The sequence below is a fragment of the Lytechinus pictus genome, chromosome 2 (assembly GCF_037042905.1).
Source record: "Lytechinus pictus isolate F3 Inbred chromosome 2, Lp3.0, whole genome shotgun sequence".
In the NCBI taxonomy this organism is placed as follows: Eukaryota; Metazoa; Echinodermata; class Echinoidea; order Temnopleuroida; family Toxopneustidae; genus Lytechinus; species Lytechinus pictus.
This window is the reverse complement of record NC_087246.1, coordinates 1,829,969-1,838,475: the sequence shown is the minus strand read 5'-3', so window position 1 is coordinate 1,838,475 and position 8,507 is coordinate 1,829,969. Positions and strand designations below refer to the sequence as shown.

At 33.2% G+C, this 8,507-nt stretch overlaps 1 long non-coding RNA gene across 1 annotated transcript; it reads right to left on the bottom strand.

Moving 5' to 3' along the window:
• Positions 1-1,054: 1,054 nt before the first annotated feature.
• On the bottom strand, positions 1,055-8,176 carry LOC135153259 (uncharacterized). The gene is made up of 2 exons (XR_010292724.1): positions 8,075-8,176; positions 1,055-1,188 (listed from the first exon to the last, which is right to left on the bottom strand). It is a non-coding gene; the product is annotated as an uncharacterized LOC135153259 (long non-coding RNA).
• Between the last annotated feature and the right edge of the window lie 331 nt (positions 8,177-8,507).

The following is an 8,507-nucleotide window of genomic DNA, read 5'->3' as shown; positions in this document are numbered from 1 at the left end:
GTTAGATATTAGGTATAAATTTTACATGACTGCAGAATTTAAGAGACTGATTACGTTTTAATATTCATAATTTGGGGGCGGATTGATGCACTTGAATATAGTTGTGGTAAATAAAAAGCATTGTTTTTAAACAAAACAAAAACAATAGCTTAACATAGAAGAAGACCCATTACCGCCACTACCCTCTTACTTTTCTGATCATATATAGAGATTTATTGCCATGCAGAAATCGGAAGAGTTTATAGCGGAAAGGTCTGCAGATGATTTGACACGACTCCAGGAAATTATAGTATCCAATTTTGCCAACTTATCGTGACAGATATGACGATTTGATTGAATTGATAGGATGAAAATAATCTCATCAACGAAAGTACAATAACAAGTATGTCTGCTAGGTGATAATTCTTATGAAGAAAGTTATAGAAATCAAAGGTCATCTTCATAATGCATAACTTGGCCGTTGAACATAACGCGAGGAAATGAGCCGAGATAAGACTTGATTTCAGGGGCGGCGAAGACGAACCAAAATAAAATTGTTTCCAAGGAACTTAACTAGTATTGCCAAAAACCTTGTTTAAGTGTATTTTCAAAACATGGTTGGATGCGTTATAAATCTCGAGAATGGTAGGTATTCGCTGGTATCGCAGCTTGGGTAAATTAGCACAGATGTGTTGAGGTTCAAATGGAAACTCATACATATTTGATAAATTGAGCTCCAATATATAGTTTTCCATTGGCCTGTTCGCGCCGCGCCAGCAGGCATATGAGAGTTAGCTATACATCATACGTAAAGACCAAGGGAGGCCAACAGTTTTAATATGACATTTTCATAAGAATCGAAATATCAAAAAAATAGACAAAAACTTAGGCTGAAATTAATTTTGATATTCATGCCAATTTCAGTGACGCAGATGGGTCGTTAGTCACCATGATCATGTTTAGTATATTTCTATTTATCAATTACATGTCATTGCATAAATGAAATACAAAATAATATATATATCCCAGTAGAACCCCCCCCCCCCCCCCCCCCCGGACACAGATACAAACCTACCTTTGTTTCCTGTGGAGTCCGAATCGTTTGACGGTATAGCGCCCTCATCGTCATCTGTCATCTTAGCGTGTTTCTTAGATGAACGGTTACCCATCTTGTCTTTTTATCCTTTACAAGAGAGTTGCAAAATAAATCTGTGAATAGAAATATATATAAGAGTGAAATTTAGTGAAGCAAGAATGCATAACCAAGGTAAACAAGAAGAAAAAAAAGGTCTTTATGAGTAGACGGTCTTAATAATAAACAAGTTCCTTCTCTGCCTTTTAAGCTGTCTCCTCGTTTCATAAATTATTTCTATTTCTAGCATATTCATACATCAATATGTTTTTAAATGTTATTTTTAATATATGAACGAAATAAATGCATATGAATTAATTAATATATATATATTTATTTATCATAAGATTTATTGACCAAAACGGGACACCGTTCGTGGCTAGCAAGTTTTCATATTACTTTATATTGTAAACTTCGTAAAAATAAATAAATGAAATATAATTCCATAATCAAAATACACATTTTATAACTTGTCAATCATGATAAAGAGGCAAGTGGTAGATATCCAGGCTCTATCAGGTACATTATAGGCCTACATGGGAACGATGAGGGGAAAACAGTCAAAGGAAACCAAATTTCTATCATAACATAACAAATCGTCGCTAAAGCAGGTTTTAACCGTTGGTGATTTTTTTTCTTCAAATATTTAATATTAGATTAGATTCTTTGATAAATTTTAGCCGACTTTGCTTTGTCCCATTCATCTGTTCTCGTACATGTCACATAGAATGGTAGATGAAGGGTGGACAACAGAGGGCGACAAAGGGGAATACAATTGGAAACAGAGAGGGTGTGACGCGCGTAAAATATTCCCCATAAATAAACGTGAATTAGAGGGTCGAATGTTTACTACCATTGGATAGGATATATATATTTGACATTCCATATTTGACCAGAGAAGGGTATTGTAGCCAGCTCATTTAAAAAATAAATCGCCATTTATGAAGATAACTATGATGGGATCAAATTTATCAACTGAAACAGTAAAATAGCCCTAATTCTCCCGCCAGTCAAAAAATAGTTCCAAAGTCATTGATATACCTTCCCAATTTGGGCAAAGGAAGTTCAGTAGTTACAATTTCTAGAATCAGTGTTAGATTTTCAATTATATTCATACACTTATGTCAATCAGCAATATCAAATTGATAAAAATTCGAATGGGTTGGGTCGAACGAATATCTTTAGCCTTCCTGTTGTAATTAGGCTCATAGAACCAGAGAGTGAACACATCAAGGTTCTGGATTAAGTCATGAATATTATAGAGATAATGCAAAGTGCAATATATGATTCCAATTTCTATCTTACGAATTATAACAATGGAATATATACGCCAGACAACTGCACATAAGCCAATAGAATATCATGTTGTGAACAATTTAACGTGGTATGTGTCGGGGAAGTCATTGACAAAAGTTCAATGATCAAAGTTTTCAGATAATGAATGTCGCCCTCTTTTGGCATTCAAACTTCAGTTGAATAGACCAAACAAAACACTTTCACTACATTCAATATTACATTCATAGTACTATCATAAATCCAATTTACTTTGAGTATTATTGTGAAATATAATTTTCTTTCACCTTTATTCAGATCGCTAGGCTAGAACAATGGCTACTTTATGTCCCTAGAACTCGCTATTGTTAGGCCTATACTTGAATTTTTTTTGCCTGTGAAAAGGTACCACAAACAATAATAAGCAAAACATAAAAATACAAATACGTGTGATCTAGAACTGATATTCTAATGAGCGTCGTAAGAAAGTGTTTTAAGGAATATGCATTTTTTTCACGAGGCTAATCTCGCATATTATTAAATTATACATTACGAAGACGATTTCATTCACCTTACAAACATGTATATTTCTATATTCGATTATGATGCGTGATAATAAAAAAATAGAAGCTCTGAGCAATAGGAAGGATTCCAATGTTTCCCTTCCCTCTCAGACTTTATAAAGAAGAATTAGGACGCCATGACTAGCAGAATCAGTTTTTTTTATAGAAAAGATTATATATATCATCCTGAGGTGTTAGCATTTCCTTTGGCAATAACTCTGCTGCTTTATTTGCATAATATGTTATCTTTCAATTTCCTCTCACCAAAATGTGTCTCTTCCAAACCTCCAACTGAATACTGCAGAAGAATGTTTTCAAATATACATGATATAAGGGTACATATTCTAATGAAATGACGCACAGTTCTTTCAATAATGTAGTTAATGTTACCAATATACACATCTCCAATGGGGTCTGACATGGAAATTCTATAATAATTCACTACTTATTTTTGTTTTCAATTACGATATACGTTTTGTTAAAGGGTTAAGGGTTAAAAGTTATGACCGTTTGGATTGACTTCCCTATGTCTTTGTATTTTATCTTTGTATGTTTTATATTACGTTTATAGGTTGTGTCTTTTTTAAAAGCTTTGCATGAGGACCGCTACACGGTAGATCAACTACACCATGATTAATCTTACTGAGTATATAGGGTTATCCTCCCATTTTCATTGTGTTAATTTAACACGTGTTATTTAAATGTTATTCGTTTTTAACGGAAATAAATTCAAATTAAATTAGATCAAAATCATTTTAATGTTTCACTGATCATCACAGCTGACGAAAGTTTTTTTTAATTAGTATTATTCATAGGGAAGGAAGTCATAATTGATTTTACCGATGGCAAAGGTACAACAGTCTACTATGTCTTCTTGTTGTTTTATTCGTGTCATGAGCAATGACGTCAACCTTGGTTTTGCGGCTCGGAGAATATGAACAGGTATGCAAGAACAACAAGTTTTAATATCATGAACAGGATGAATATCTTTCATGAGTATGATATTGGGAGGAGTTTTAACTAACCGAATCATTTAAATTAAAGAAAGATGTGAAAAGGAGTACAAAACATGAACATTGTGTGTGCATAGCGTAGTGTTATACTCCTAAGATTGAGGTCAAATTCTTATAATACTAAACTTGAACAATAAACAATATGCATCAAGAGTAATACCACAACATTTAATTATCACATACTTTCTCTTATCAATGAATTTTTGCACAGAATTTATGCATATCATAGTTAGTAGTGAAAAACAGGTAGCTATGAGCAACGAGCCAGCTGAAATACTGAATTTATTCAAACCGGAAGCTCTCAAACGTGAGAAAGGAAGTGAACCTTGGGTCAGGTCCTAATATTACCAAGGAAACTGTAAGACAACATGTTGATGAGTAATTAACGTATTATAATATTGGATACATTTTACTCAAGTGATAACTATCAAGAAAGTAGTAATAGTAATAATAGCAACAGCGGCAGTATTAAGAGGATTATAGGAGTATAGTAGTAGTAGTAGTAGAAGAAGTAGTAGTAGTAGTAGTAGTAGTAGGAGGAGGAGGAGTAGTAGTAGTAGTAGTAGTAGTAGGACTAATAGTAGTAGTAGTGGTAGTAGTAGTAGTAGTAGTAGTAGTAGTAGTAGTAGTAGTAGTAGTAGTAGTAGTAGTAGTAGTAGTAGTAGTAGTAGTAGTAGTAGTAGTAGTAGTAGGGGTATAGGCCTACATGTTAATTGCGTTGCATACGATTAAACCGGTATGATATGTGTTTTAGCTTTTACCAAATCCAAACAAAATGGGTACATTTAGTCAAAATGACTTAGTGCTATTAAACTGGCGCGAGAACGCAAAGTTTCATTATTACTACTAATTTTTATTTTCAGTTTTGAAGGAGCGAGACGACAGGAAAGGAATATATATTTTTATAATCAATTGAATATTAGGGGTAGCATGGAGTTACACGACCAACACTATTTTTTTAAACTCCTCTCATCTTCTTCCCCTTCGTTATCTCCTTCTCCTCATCTTTGTTTTTGTTTTATTATTTCCTTGATAAATCATAAGGGGCGAAATCCCCTGTGATTATGGGGTCGTTGCGAAAAGAGTGGAGTTGAAAAGTACTTGTGTAATCATAATATTAACATAAAAACAGATTACTTTTACACTTTATATTTCATTCATTATGTAAGGCTGCGTTTATGCGACTCCAGGCCAGAATGATGATTCAGATCATGATTCTAGGGTTAAAAAAAGTGGCGCATAAACGCACCCTAAATCACTGAAGATCATAATAGAATACAAAAATAGTTCATATTGTATATTCCTTAAAAAATCAAAACAAAAAACTCCTCCTTTTGAATTGTCCATGACAATTATTATTGATATATTTTAGGTTCCAATGGAGGAAATAAATCCTCCAAAATAACCAATACATACATTTAGGTCTGCAAGAGTAAATATTTGTTTCTGAAAAATTTAATCAATTCAAGGAACCTTTATGATTATTGACAATAATATTGATTATAGTCAAAGCATACCAATGCAATGGCTCTAGATAATTTTATATTACCATCATTGTGATTGAGCTTTATAAAGTTCATGATGACATTCATTAATACGTGAACATACATTATGTGAACTTTGGACACGTCTGCAGTGTTATATTTATCCAACAATATTATGATTTCAACGACCCGCAAATGAATCGATAGAAGGGGATGAAAGGTCACGGTAATTTAAACTTCAAGTCTGATTGAGAAAACATATTACTCCGATTGTTATTTATTAGTCAGACAATAAAATGATATGACAGATTGTCTCATGTACATTATTACCCAGCATGCAATATGTCTTGATTTAGTTGTAGTGTGCTATAACTTTTAGCAAGGAGCTTGGAAGCTCCTTGTTTTTAGTTAAGTACACTTTCCTTTTCTATACCATATCGAGCAAGCATTACGTAATAATTTTCCGGGGTTTGACATATGGATCCCATATCTTTTCCTTCTATGGTCATCCTTGCGTGCACATTATCACTTAATCTATCAGATTCATTATTAGGCCTACCTTGTGCGATAATATCATATCCTAAATAAACTTAATTACCTATATTTTAATTTGAGTTGTTGATGATCGTTATCCGAACTTTTGAAGGAATTATTTGCATGCTTTTTTTATGTTATTTATTTCTAATATTTTTTAATTCCATTGTATACACTCTGTTATACATCGCTCATATGCATTATATTCTCAAAATTGAAAAGAGTATTATAACCAAGAGTATTATGATCACCAAACACCTTCCATTACATCTCCTAAACAAATGAAGCCTGCTTGTAATGATTGCCTGTCTGAACATTAACTAAATCAAATATGAAGTCAAACAGATGAAAAGGAACAAAGTTCAAATTGACACCCACATTCGCGAGTTAGGTGATCAATCATGCCGCATACAAACATGACAAGTACCTCTTTATGCCAGATACTATCATGATTATTGCTTGCGAATGAATACTTTCATTTTCGCCATAGATCTAGGGGTGTTTTTATCCAAACCTCTAGTTTTGGTATATCTACTGATTATTCATTTTAAAGTTTGAATTCAGTGTGGTATGACACATATCTTACAAAGCGATTATGAATCAAAACTGTCATTGTAATGTGATAGGCCATAAGAGTGTTAAAGCGTGCAAAGGGCATTACACTGCCAAATGAAACGAAATGCAATATAATTTATGTAATGAATAAAAGAACGTATTGGAAATTATGAAATAAAAGTCATCTAAATAAGCGGTACAAGGATACACCCATTTTAATAAACTTCTCCAAAATCTTAGCCCCAACCCTAGAGTGAAATAGTGGGAGAAAATGTGATGTGGTAAAATAAAAAAGTTCCGAAATAGCTTAGAACATTTCGGAATTTGAATAGGTTGGGTAAACAATAGCACCATGGGCATGGAAATACCCAGTCTTTTCAGGCTTTAGTCAATTTGACAACATTCACGCTTCAGTGTATTATGTTTCTTTCCTCGTGATTTTATTTTGTATCGAATTACACAAGAGTAATATTATTTTTAAAAGGTTTAAAGGGGCGATAGTATGGCCCCGTCATCTGGTGATCTGGGTTCTCTGTGTATTAATTTGCTTGATATTTTGTTTATTCTACCATGTAAAAAATATATTCACATTGACAACAAAATAATATTACAAAGATGAGAATACCTTATTAAGCATAAACAAAATATGTTTGAAGCGCGTGCACAGAGTCCCTTAAATATAGATAAGTAATTAGTTGAAATAACAAGGCTCGAAATAACAGTTTTTATATAGTAACAGAAACAAAACCTAATCTAAAGCAAAAACTTAAATTTGCCCCTAAAGCATATTAAGATAAGGAAATAAATATCGTTCACATCTTAAGAAAAATCAAATACATTACCATGCACCTGAATGATTATGAAGATTATATCATTAAGAGTATTTTGAAAGAAATAAATCGTTCATATTCCTTTTAAAAATGTTAAAATGTTGTTACAAAGTCGTATTATATAAAGGGAAGGTGGATTCCAAGTATTGGGTGCTACGCATCGATTTATGGGCTAAAGCACTTCTCAGAGTGAACGGAAATCTAGTTGGATTCTATCAAGTAAAACAGAATGATAGAGGTAACTGTTTATTTAAGCAATAAATAAAAACTGCAATTTTCATTGTATGTATTCAAATCTATAATGTATACTGAAATGATGCCCTAGGCTCGCGAACCAGTTTTAACTGAAAAATCTCCATAATATTAGCCAATAATGCAGTTAAGATGATTCCTCAAAACCCGATTGTCGGTTCGCTTTGCTCACTCACATCTTTCTAAAAGCAGAGCACAGTATTCAATGGTCCTTCCAAACATACGCTAAATCACCCCTGACTCAATTCATACGAAACCACATAACATCAGAACAGGTGTTATAAATCCTGGCATAAACTTGAAGTGAAAAAATAAATAAATAGCTGAGATAATCGGACGATCTATGACAATGTAATATATATCAGCTAAATGTATACAAACATCTAATTAAGATCATTTATGTGACACAAATCTTTAAAAAATGTAAAATTACAGCACCATATAATAGCTTAACACTTACCGTTATTCAAAACTTGTGCAGCTCAATTCAGATTGGTATATAAAATAATAAGTATAGATATTGAAGAAAAGCTATAGATTGCCGGATAGGCCTAGTAGATCTGAGTCGGAAGGAATATGATCTGAATTATGATCCTATGTTATTTGCTCACAAAGCTTGTTGAAATCTCATTGGCGAAATCCCCCAAAGAGTATTATTTGTTCGGTGTTGGAAAACCAACAGCTTACGGTCCATGGTTAGACAGAGGCAAACTAGGGATGTCGATAATAATAAGTTGGTTATGACGTCATTAGGAGGGGGTATCCCCGCTCCCCATGTCGTAACCGCAATCGCACAGTAACAGGTACATATACCATGTATACCGTCCGGTATTCCAGAAAAAAATGTGCAACCCAGGTTTTCTTAGATTTTCGATGGAGTCGTGCTCCATATC